This window comes from Zea mays, chromosome 2 (assembly GCF_902167145.1).
Source record: "Zea mays cultivar B73 chromosome 2, Zm-B73-REFERENCE-NAM-5.0, whole genome shotgun sequence".
In the NCBI taxonomy this organism is placed as follows: Eukaryota; Viridiplantae; Streptophyta; class Magnoliopsida; order Poales; family Poaceae; genus Zea; species Zea mays.
The window spans coordinates 234,307,731-234,319,509 of NC_050097.1; the positions used below are offsets into that span (position 1 = coordinate 234,307,731).

The 11,779-nt window shown below is 55.5% G+C and overlaps 2 long non-coding RNA genes across 2 annotated transcripts; both read left to right on the plus strand.

The window, feature by feature from the left end:
* The first annotated feature begins 3,143 nt into the window (after positions 1–3,143).
* Positions 3,144–4,025, plus strand: LOC103648123 (uncharacterized). Its single transcript, XR_563268.2, has 3 exons — positions 3,144–3,234; positions 3,342–3,485; positions 3,961–4,025. It is a non-coding gene; the product is annotated as an uncharacterized lncRNA (long non-coding RNA).
* A 316-nt stretch (positions 4,026–4,341) lies between these two features.
* Positions 4,342–4,949, plus strand: LOC103648124 (uncharacterized). Its single transcript, XR_563269.3, has 3 exons — positions 4,342–4,426; positions 4,527–4,581; positions 4,732–4,949. It is a non-coding gene; the product is annotated as an uncharacterized lncRNA (long non-coding RNA).
* Positions 4,950–11,779: the final 6,830 nt, after the last annotated feature.

Here is an 11,779-nt window from a genome sequence, read left to right on the forward strand (position 1 = left end):
CCCATCCTCCGCCTCGCGTACAAAGGCGGCCGGATCGCGGCTTTGCAGATCCAGCGCGAAGGCAGGACTTCGCACCAGTTTCCCACCATGGGAAGGCATCTGGCGAGGGCACACTTCGTCCAACGCCCAGCCATGCGCCAAGGGTCATACCCCGTACGCCACAAATTCTTCAACCAAATCACGCCCACTGCTCAGGCCGGCGGCGCACCGAAGGGCCCCTTCGTCTGCATCCTCCTCCGCCACCTCAAAGGGCGGGTATGCTGAGTAAAAATGCGAACACATCTCAGACACAGGGAGCCCCTCATGGTCTTCGACGGTACCCTGCATGACGTAAAACCAAAACTCATTCCAATTGCCCCACTTGTTGCGGGCGCAAGGGACTAACTCGACTACCTCCATCGTGGTCTTGCCGGTCTTCGGCGTAAACGTACAGGACCCAAACTGAGCAACTTCATCTCCAATCATCCTCTTCTGCCAGTGCAGGCAATAGTACTTCGCAAAGACTTCGACTGATGGCTGCCCGCCGTACGAAGTCATCGCCCAGACATACTTCGACAGAGCCACCACGGCATTCGGAGTCAGCTGATGTATCTGAACATTAAATCTGCGCAGGACTTCTCCAACAAATCGGTGCGCAGGCAGGCGGAGACCGGCGGCGAAGAACGCCTCGAACACAACCAATTCGCCCTCCGGCTCGGGGACTTCCTCCGTCCCCGGGACACGAGCAACTCCGCCGCCAAAGTAACCCAACCGCTGCATATCTTGCACGCGGACCGACGACATCCTCGACACACCAAAATCCACCGTATCGCCGGCGCGCAACTCCTCCGCCACCAAAGTGCTCAGCGTCTCCTCAGACGAGGCGTCGGCCGGCGGCAAGGCGTCGGCCGGCGGCGTAGGGGCAGCAGAAGAAGAGGAGGTCGGCATCGCTACGTACCGTCGGCGGCGGCGGGCGGTCTGCTTCACTCGAGCCAGATCTCCGGCGAACAAGAGCAAGGAGGGCAGACGAGCAGCAAGACGGTGGAAAAGGCGGCTAGGGTTTTCACGGAGCGCGGAAAGTGAAGTTCAAAAAGCGCCGACCCCCGCCCCCTTTTATACACAGGGCGCGGCGCTTCGGGAAACCCGCAGTCCAACAGTACGGTGTCAATCAACGGTCATGTCAAAAACCCCAGTGGAACCACTTCGAGCGAGGGCAGCGTCTCCGCCATCTAGCGACGTCTTCGGCACCAGATGACTTTGTCGAACTGGTCCCTCGGAGGGTAAATGTTGGGGCGAAGGCAAAGACGCCACCCTTCGCTCGAGGCCTTCGCCGCAGTCGTTGGTTCAGCGGAGATAAAACGGACAGGGACACCCTTCGCCCCGTACGACATCAGACAAAGGCATGCGACGAGGTCATCCCACCGCGCGGACTCGTCCAGCTCGGAGGCCCACGGGTGATCCGGCCCATTGTAACGGGCCCTGCGTGGCCGCTGCGCGTTACGGGCCTAATTTGTAAAGGCATCCCTGTAATTACAGTCTGTAACCCTGCTTTATGGGAATATTCTGGGGATAACCTAGGTGTCTGAGGGCACATGCATCCTTAACACGAGACGCTGGGCGCTCAGATACCTATAAATACCCCCGCACAGTGCCCGTGAGAGGCTAGGTTAACAGAGCTATTGCCATCTTGCGCGAGAACCCTGTTTACGTCACTACTCCCCCCGTTGGATCCCCTTGCAGCAGAGAGCAAGTTCCAACACTCATCCCTCCCTTACTCCGTGTTTCTTTGTGAACATCAAAGTGTAAGGGCGAGAGGCTCCAAGTTGTGGAGATTCCTCGTGAACGAGATATAGTAAAGTGAAAGCAAAACACCGTGGTATTCAAGTGGGTCTTTGGACCCCTTGAAAGGGGTTGATTGCAACCCTCATCCGTTGGGACGCCACAACGTGGAATAGGCAAGTGTTGGACTTGGCCGAACCATGGGATAAACCACTGTGCCATCTCTGTGTTGATCTCTTTGTGGTTATCGTGTTGTGCAAGTTCTCCTCTCTAGCCACTTGGCTTATTCGTGCTAACTCCTAATCAAGTTTTGTGGATTAAGTTTCAAGTTTTTACAGGATCACCTATTCACCCCCCCCCCTCTAGGTGCTCTCAGAGGTCCATATCCCTGCGAAGCTTCATTGGATCCAAACACCATGCCCGAAGCTTGAGTGAGGAGAGATCAGACTTGCTCGTAGAGGTGGGATGCAACTCCAAAATGTGACAGGAGTTGTGGAGAAGCTCCTTGGCCGTGGTCAGACCCCACGAGTGCAGTGGGATCCCACGGATCTCAATATCCATCAAATGAGGCAGTGACGTAGCCGAAGTGTGTGTAAATCTTGTCCACTGCTTGAAGACGAGCGAGAACATAGGGCCTCTAAATGGCCTTCCTTTGTTAAGCACTCTTGCCGCCACTTCTTCATCCGGCAAAAACGGAAGGAAGTCTTCCGGCATGGTTTGATGAATAGACATGTCATCAATATTGAGGCAATAGCGACGGGCCACTTCCTCCAGCACATCCGAGCCGAGAACAACAGGTCTGGTTCCAATAACAGTAACAAATAAGGCTCGACGGAGTGCTACTTCTTCTCTTGCCATGTCCGCCGATAATTCCAGAACGCAAGAGGGTATGGCCGACATGTTAGGAACAATGTCAGCAGGGGTAGACTGGCTGCTTTTGTACTCAAATGATTGAGAATTAAGGCCAGCTAAACTAACTAAAACAGTATTTGTCTAACATTTTTTAATCTAACAACATGTGCCAGTGTATAAAAGAATGCTTTCCTTGCCCCAGGTTCGATTCCCCTCGGGGACGAATTTCGGGCTTGGTTAAAAAAATCCCCTCGCTCCACTCCCGGGTTACGTCCTGCGTGCCACCCTACGGCTGGGCCGTTGAAGAGTGGGCGGTGACGTCCCGCTAGTGATGGGGTCAGGGTTTAGGAGATTTTCTTGACCAGGACCATGTCTCAGTCTCTTCTTAATATAATACCGGGAGGGCAGACTTTCCCTCTCTGGCCGAGTTTTTTACATTTTTCTGATATTTTTTTTCTTCAAGTGACATTAGACATGGGTTGCATGGCACTACTTTGACTTGTTTTGTTCCATTCTAATTCAATTGTACTGCAACTCCAGATCTGGACAGACATTTGAGTACACTCCTCCAGAGGCACTCCTTAATTCAAGCTGGTTTCAAGGATCAAGAAGTGCAAGGCTTAAGTGTGTCTCTTTTTCCCATTTCTCTTCTACGAATTCTAGTATGTGCCACTGTGTTTGACATACAGTTGCACTGTGATTCACTGAATTTCTTGTTTAACTATGCATAGGTATGACATCTGGAGCGTTGGAGTTGTCATGCTAGAGTTGATGATGGGTTCTCCCCATGTTTTTCAGATAAGTGACCGTACACGTATTTTATTGGATCGGCATCTCGGAGGGTGGAGTGAACAAACAAAGGAGCTTGCATACAAGTGAGACAATGTTTAAATTTCTCCGTCAAGTCTGGATTAGCAAAGCCGATACAATTTGTAGTTCTTGTTCTATTAGCAAACTTGAGAACATCACAGAAATTCCAGTTTTAATTAAGTATTATGAACTACAATTTCCCCTATGGTTCTTGGGGTATCCCAAATTATTGGTACTGATGAATATCATAAATCTACTGCCTTTTTTTAGGCGAACAAAACACTTGAAATTTTTGGTGCTCTTGTTATATATAGGCAAGAAGCAACCTCACGCATTGATATTTGCTATGTTGATATGACATATTGACATAATGTAGCATTATCTGGTCCTGAGTCCTCTCTAACCATCATAGTCAATTGGCTATATTAAATGAAATTAGGAAGTGAGGTGTTCCAGATAGGCCTGCAGTATGAATGTTTAGAGTATTCTAGAGAGAAAATGACTGTCATAGCTTTCCTTGGTTTCCTGTTCTGATGTTAGGTTGAGGTCATACATGGAGTTGTGCATTTTAGTCCCAGGGATTTCCTCGCAACATCATGGCAGTGGTAGCCTAGAACAGGTCAGCAACTCTATTATCTGCTTATTACTGCATCTTATAATTCTACTGTATATTCATGTGCACCATCAATGTTTCTCTTATTGTAAAAAATGTAAGATAAGTCCACATTATTGCGTAGTTTCATTTCCACAATGTAGTTCATATGGTGCAACAAGGACGTATTTTCTTGGAAGAAAGAACGTATTTTGATGCTCCTTAACATTGAACGATGCCCCCCTGAAGCCCTAATTAAATATCTGCCCTGGTATGTAGCAGAGGTTTCATGGCCGTGACAGCTGATGTTGTAATTCTTTTTTACTTTAAGGGTGAATTTGGGTTAGCTTCTTGGAAATGCTCTGAAGAATCATTTGCACATCAAGTGAAGATCAGAGATCCTCTCAAGATTGGGTTGGTGTTTCTATTCTTGTCCACATCTTCATTGCCCCCAGAATGCTTGGATCATCACCATTTTCATATCTAATAGCTTCATCATTGCTTATGTTTCCAGTTTTCCTAATTTATGGGCGTTGTGACTTGCACGCCAGCTACTTGTGTGGCATCCTGTAAGTTTCTTGAACCCTGCTCCATAGAACTATTTAAGTCTTGTAGTTAAGACGAGAATAGTGGCATCCGGACATGGTTCTCAATCTTATTTTTACAGTTCTTTTTTCCCTTGTGTTCCTATTCCAGTAAGTACTTATCCTATCTTGCAGGAGGATCGTCTAAGTGTCGATGAAGCACTAAATCATCCTTACTTCCAGGAGCCAATGTAATGTAAGGAGAGGAGATTAGTGATAACTAACCAACGAATCTTCAGCTCGGTCCTTTCAAGTTCAAGCCGCATGCATTTGGTTAGAGGAATTCATGAATCGTTTGTAATTTACCATCCTAGCTGTGTCATAAAGATGTTGTGAATATAACATAATATGAAGTAAAATATAGTAGCATATGTGAAATTACATGTGTAACGACCGCAAGAGGAAGCAGTGGAGGGGGAAAGGGTCGGGGTGTGTCTCTACTGACGTGGAACTGAGCAAGTGAGGGCGCCCCACGTATCGTAAAGATCAAATACTAGCACCAACACCTGCTCCCCGCGCGTTGGTGACACATAACTAGTAAAAACAATAGAGAACAATTGTTAGTCAAACACAGGTCATAAGGTCTATAGTATTGTGCCTTAACTACTACAGTTCGTGTTTCTTTATGTTTAATTTATAGAGGATAGTTATTATTAATATATATACTAATAATTTTGAATGGCTGAAGGCTATAAAATGATTGATTTTGTTCGCTCTCTTTCACTAGGTTTTTTTGAATGGCTGACCCATTAAAACGACTAATCTCTCAGTAATTCTAATAAATAATGTCGGTACCTCGAAACTAGGGTACCCACTCCTACCCGTGTGATTACCTATAGTCGTGTACTGAGGAACTGAGCAGCGCCGTGGTCTGCATCACATTATTTATTTGCATTTTGCATCCACGTAATAAGGCAGCACAAGGTTCATTCTACATGAACAAGGCAGCAGGCTGCCTCACAAGTCACAACTTTTAGATTTCTGAATCACAGCCAAGGTAGATACCCTCTCCTACTGTCGGCGTTTCGAGACCGGGGGGTCCCCAAGCCGACGAGTGAGTGTGCTGCGTGCCCCAGCCCAGATGGGTCGAGCGCGTGGGCGAGCGCGAAGGGGGGAGAGGCGAGGCGGCCGGAGACGGGCGTGAGAGAGGTGGAGATCCCGCGGCCTTCGTGTTCGTCCCGCGCTCAGGTCGGGTGCGCTTGCAGTAGGGGGGTTACAAGCGTCCACGCGGGTGAGGGAAGCGAGCGGCCCCAAGAGAGCGCCTGTCTCGTCCTCGTCTCCGCGCGGCCAACCTTCTCTAAGAAGGCCCTGGTCCTTCCTTTTATAGTCGTAAGGAGAGGATCCAGGTGTACAATGGGGGGTGTAGCAGAGTGCTACGCGTCTAGCGGAGAGAGAGCTAGCGCCCTAGGTACATGCCAATGTGGCAGCCGGAGAGGTCTTGGCACCTTGCTGGCGTGATGTCGTGGCTGTTGGAGGAGCGACGGAGCCTGGCGGAGGGACAGCTGTTGGAGCGGTCGAGTCCTTGCTGACGTCGCCCTGCTTCCGTAAGAGAGCTGAGAGCCGCCGTCGTCACAGAGCTTGTGGGGCGCCATCATTGTCCATTTGGCGGAGCTGGCCAGATGGGACGCCGGTCTTGTTCTCCGTGACCCGAGTCGGCTCGGGGTAGGATGATGATGGCGCTCCTTGTTGACGTGGCGGGCCTGTGCCTTAGGTCGGGCGACGTGGGGGCTCCTCCGAAGCCGAGGTTGAGTCTGTCTTCTGTTGCCGAAGCCAAGTCCGAGCCATCGGGTCGGGCGAGGCGGAGGTCGTTCGGCCGAGGCCAGGGCGGAGTCCGAGCCCTGGGTCGGGCGAGGCGGAGTTTCGTCGTCTTCTGGGGCTGAGCCCGAGTCCGAGCCCTGGGTCGGGTGGAGCGGAGTTCGCCGTCTTCTGGGTCTTAGCCCGAGTTCGAGCCCTGGGGTCGGGCGGAGCGGAGTTCGCCGTCTTTCGGGTCTTAGCTCGAGTCCGAGCCCTGGGTTGGGCGGAGTAGAGTTCGCCGTCTTCTGGGTCTTAGCCCGAGTCCGAGCCCTGGGGTCGGGCGGAGCGGAGTTCGCCGTCTTCCGGGTCTTAGCCCAAGTCCGAGCCCTGGGGTCGGGCGGAGCAGAGTTCACCGTCTTCCGGGTCTTAGCCCGAGTCCGAGCCCTGGGGTCGGGCGGGGCGGAGTTCGCTATGGCGCCTTTGGCAAGGCCTACTGCCTGTCAGACTCACTCTGTCGAGTGGCACTGCAGTCGGAGTGGCGCAGGCGGCGCTGTCCTTCTGTCAGACTGGTCAGTAGAGCGGTGGAGTGACGGCGGTCACTTCGGCTCTGCCGGGGGGCGCGTGTCAGGATAAAGGTGTCAGGCCACCTTTGCGTTAAATGCTCCTGCAACCTAGTCAGTCGGCACGGCGATTTAGTCAGTGTTGCTTCTAAGCGAAGCCAGGGCCTCGGGCGAGCCGGAGGTGTGTCCGCCGTTAAAAAGGGGGGCCTCGGGCGAGACGGAAGTCTCTCGAGGTCGGCTGCCCTTGGCCGAGGCTAGGCTCGGGCGAAGCGTGATCGAGTCACTCGTGTGGACTGATCCCTGACTTAATCGTACCCATCAGGCCTTTGCAGCTTTATGCTGATGGGGGTTACCAGCTGAGAACTAGGCGTCTTGAGGGTACCCCTAATTATGGTCCCCGACAGTAGCCCCCGAGCCTCGAAGGGAGTGTTAGCACTCGCTTGGAGGCTTTCGTCGCACTTTTTTGCAAGGGGACCAGCCTTTCTCGGTTGTACTTTGTTCCGGTGGGTGCGCGCGAGCGCACCCGCCGGGTGTAGCCCCCGAGGCCTCGGAGGAGTGGTTACACTCCTTCGAGGTCTTAATGCCTTGCGTAATGCTTCGGCTGGTCTGGTTGTTCCCTCATGCGAACTGGCCGTAGCCCGGGTGCACGGTCGGGGCCCAAGCTCTCGGGCTGGTATGTTGACGCTGTCAACGGTTTGGCCGGAGCCGGGTTTGCGAGAGCAGCCCCCGAGCCTCCGCACAGGGCGAGAGGACGATCAGGGACAGACTCGGCTTTTTTATATACGCCCCTACGTCGCCTTTCCGCAAGGAGGAGGGGGGGAGAGCGCCATGTTACCCTCGATGGGCACCGAACATGGTGTCTCCGGTGAGCTGCAAGCGGGTGATCCGAGTGGACGTCCGTGCCCCGTTCGTTGGGGGTCGGCTAGGGGCCCAGAGGCACGCCCAAAAGTACCTGCGGGTGATTTGCCGGACCCGGTCCCCTGGCGACGGGGTCCGAGGGCTCGATGCCTCCCTCCGATGGGATTCCGTTACAAGATCGTTCCCGCTGGTCTCGGAAATGTCCTAGGGTACCTCGGGAGCGCAGCCCGAGCCTCGGTTATGTATCGAACGTACCCCTGGTCATCCCTCGCTCGGCGTCTGAGGCGACTGTGAACCCTTCGGGGGCCAGCCTTCGAACCCCTGATCAGTAATGGGCGCGGAGCCCGAGTAGCCTGAGGCGGCCATGGAGCCCTTCGGGGGGCTGGCCTTCGAACCCCTGACCAGTAGTGGGTGTCGGGCCCACGCGATCTGAGGCGACTGTTGAACCCCTCGGGGGGCCAGCCTTCGAACCTCTGATCAGTAGGGGGGGGCTCGGAGCCCGGTTCCTTCACAGGGAAGGATCCTTTTCGGGGTATCCCCCTTTCCCGGTCCCTGTTGCAAGAGATAGAGAAAGAGGAAAAAGGAAAAGGATACGAAATCGAACGACGTGGCGTACCTTTTTTGACGCGGTTATTACGGCGAAGGAGAAGCGTCGTCCGCTTCTCCTACCAGAAGCGCCGCCTGTCCCGCCGCGGAGTTAATGCGACGGGGCGAGTGGTTGGCGGGGCGGTCGTTGCGCGTGCGCGAGCCGTTCGAGGAACGGATCACGGGTGCACCGTCTTCATGCCGTGGGGGAGGCTCTCTTGCCGTCCCAGGATGGGACGTGAGCCTGGCTGACGACGTGACTGCTGCGCCCGCCCGCCTGCCACCGCTATTACTGCCGGCCCACTTTCGGCCGCTTTGACCGTCGCGCCAGGCTGGCGCTGCTGGGTTGCCTCGAGTCGTGGCATAGGCTCCGCAACCGAAGAGGCGCGACGGTGGCACAAGTGGCGGTGCGGTTACTCGCATGCAGCAGCTGGCGCGCTGGTTGCGCGACGCGTGGGCCTGGGCCTCCAAGCCGGCGCGTCAGAAGTCGGAGAAGCGCGTCCACCTGGCGCGGTTGCGTGCCGCCTGCATGGCTGTCCGCCCCTCCCGCCCGTTGGTCTGGGCGAAAGTGGGGAATCGCTTGTAACCGCTGGGCGGTTGTGTGCGCCGCGCGCGGCGGTTTGGCTTCTTCTGCTTCTGAGTCGGTTTGCATGACATGCGGGACCCAGCCCCCGCGCCGCAGGGGAGGGCCTTGGAGCGTGTTGGAGAAGACTCGGCCCGTAGCGTTCGGAGGCGCACGTAGGGAGAGTCGCCTTTAAAAGGAGGGCGACTCCTTTCGGAAGGCAACCATGTCTTCTTCCTCCCTTATGCGTCACGTCCTTCCATCTTCCAAGCCCCCGGATGGGGGGTACCCGCCGTCTTTCTGCCTCCTCGTCGGAGGAACGCAACTCCGTGGGAGTTGGTACCTTTCAGCCATCGTTCGGCTTCAAGGATTTTCATCACGCAGCCTGGTTGTTCTCCTCCGCCGGCGGTCACCCAAGACGGTGACCTCCAGCTCCTGGATGGGGAGAGGCAAACCAGGCTGTGACCCCGCCCCCAGCATCGGGGGTGTTCGTCATCCTCGCTGGGGCGGAGAGCGAGGCGAGCCGGGGCTCTACCTCCTGCGCGGGTCGGCGGACCACCTCCTCTTCCAGCTTCTGGTGGTGGCAATCGCCCTCCCATGCTACGACGGAGACGTCCTCCAGTCATGCCGGGGAAGGCGAACTGTTGCTGCCCAGCTAGGATGCAACATTCCGTCCTTCCCCTCGCATTTGCGGCGAGGACGGCAGCGAGGATCTGCCGGAGCGCTTGGGTGCGGCCTGCTCTTTGGCTTTGATGGCTGGTTCGCGTCCCTTGAGCGGGACCGCGAACAAGAGCCCCCCGGTGGCCGCGTCCGCCCGGGACCATGGCTGCCGCCGCAGAGGTCACTAGCGAGCCTCCCGATGATCGTCGCCCCGCAGGCCCGAGGCCGCTCGTACCCGCGGGGACGGAACCGGAGTTCCGTTTGTGATGGCACCTCGAATGCCAGTGTGTTTGTTCATTGCGGCTGTCGAGGCCTGAACATGTATATAACTTCGGCACGGAGCCGTGTTTTTTCCTCATTTTCGAGCACTAAGTCTCGTCTGTTGATTATCTGAATCGCTTCACCAAGCATGAGTCACCCCGTGTCAAGGTGACGAGTGAGGTATCCGTATCCCGGAGGCGTAGGAATCCCTCGGCTCGATCGGCCTTGTTGTCTGAGGCTCCTCTAGCTTGGTTAAAGAGACCCCTCGGCCGCTCTTCGATGAGCCGAGGCCAGGGGTAGCGATATCAGTACGAACAGAGGTGGAGTTGGCTCGAAAATGGGAACCTGGTTGGCCGGAGCCTAGCCGGGTTGCCCGTCATCGGGGCTCGATGTCGGAGTCGATGACCCGAGGCCTCGGGTCGGGCTGGCGCCCTTGGAAAATGCTTGGCCGAGGCCCCAGGGGTAACCGGCCGAGCCGCCTGCTCGGGCCGGATTCCCGGAGAAGTCCCTGGACCGCGTCGCCGTCCGAGGCTGGGTCGGACCTTGCTGAAGGCATCGTCGATGCCGAGGGTGCTGCAGCCCCCTTCAGCGTGAAGACCCGAGCCTGCAGGATCAGATTGTCTTGTAGCGTGTGCCTTCTGCGGCCGCCGAGGCCAGAAAACACACCCTCGCTCCGTTGTAAAGCCGCGTCTTCCTTCCTCTTATTTCGAGCATCTGGACTTTCCGTCGGTAACAGGGATGTTTGTGTGGGTGAGAGTTGCTTCTCGCGGAAGGTGACGAGTGAGGTATCCGTATCCCAGAGGCGTGGGAGTCCCTCGGCTCGGTCGGCCTTGCCGCTTACGCGTACTTTCGCCCGTCCATGAGGCCCTGTCACCGATTCAGTCGAGAAGGCTTGAAGGACCGTCTCGGCAGAAGAGCTTCCGAACGTGAAGACTTGTTCGGTCCGCGGAATCACTTTATCCGAACGCGAGTTACTTATCGCAGAAGGTGATGAGTGAGGTATCCGTATCCCGGAGGCGTAGGAGTCCCTCGGCTCGGTCGGCCTTGGCTGCTTACGTGTACTCCGTCGTTTCCAGGATCCGCTTTTTGAAGCAGTCAAAAAGCACGAAAGAAATTCTGCTAAAAAGAGATCCTTTTTCGAGGAAAATTTCGACGCAGAGGGGGTCTCCCCCCTTTTAGCCCCCGAGGGAGGGTCGGGCTTCGCCGAGGCTAGGCCGACCCTTCCTTGATGACTAAACTTTGCGTAGGTGCGAGGTATATGAACAACTTGAAAACATCTTAAGGGTAGAAGCGACGTAGCTGTTTGATGTTCCAAGCGTTGCCGTAGATCTCGCCTTGGTTGTTGGCCAGCTTGTATGTTCCGGGCTTCAGAACTTTGGCGATGACGAATGGCCCCTCCCAGGGGGGCGTGAGTTTGTGCCTTCCCCGGGCGTCTTGCCGTAGCCGAAGCACCAGGTCGCCCACCTGGAAGTCTCGGGGTCGGACCCCTCGGGCGTGGTAGCGTCGCAGGGACTGCTGGTACCGCGCCGAGTGTAGTAAGGCCCTGTCCCGAGCCTCCTCCAGCTGGTCCAGCGATTCTTCCCGGCTAGCTTGGTTGCTTTGATCGGTGTAGGCCCTCGTCCTCGGGGAGCCGTATTCCAGGTCAGTGGGCAAGATAGCTTCGGCCCCGTAGACCAGGAAAAACGGCGTGAAACCCGTGGCGCGACTCGGCGTCGTCCTTAGGCTCCAGACCACCGAGGGGAGTTCCTTCATCCATCGCTTGCCGAACTTGTTGAGGCCGTTGTAGATCCGAGGCTTGAGCCCTTGTAGAATCATGCCGTTGGCACGCTCTACTTGCCCATTCGACATGGGATGAGCCACGGCGGCCCAGTCCACCCGGATGTGGTGATCCTCGCAAAAATCCAAGAATTTTTGGCCGGTGAACTGGGTACCGTTGTCGGTGATGATGGAGTTTGGGACCCCG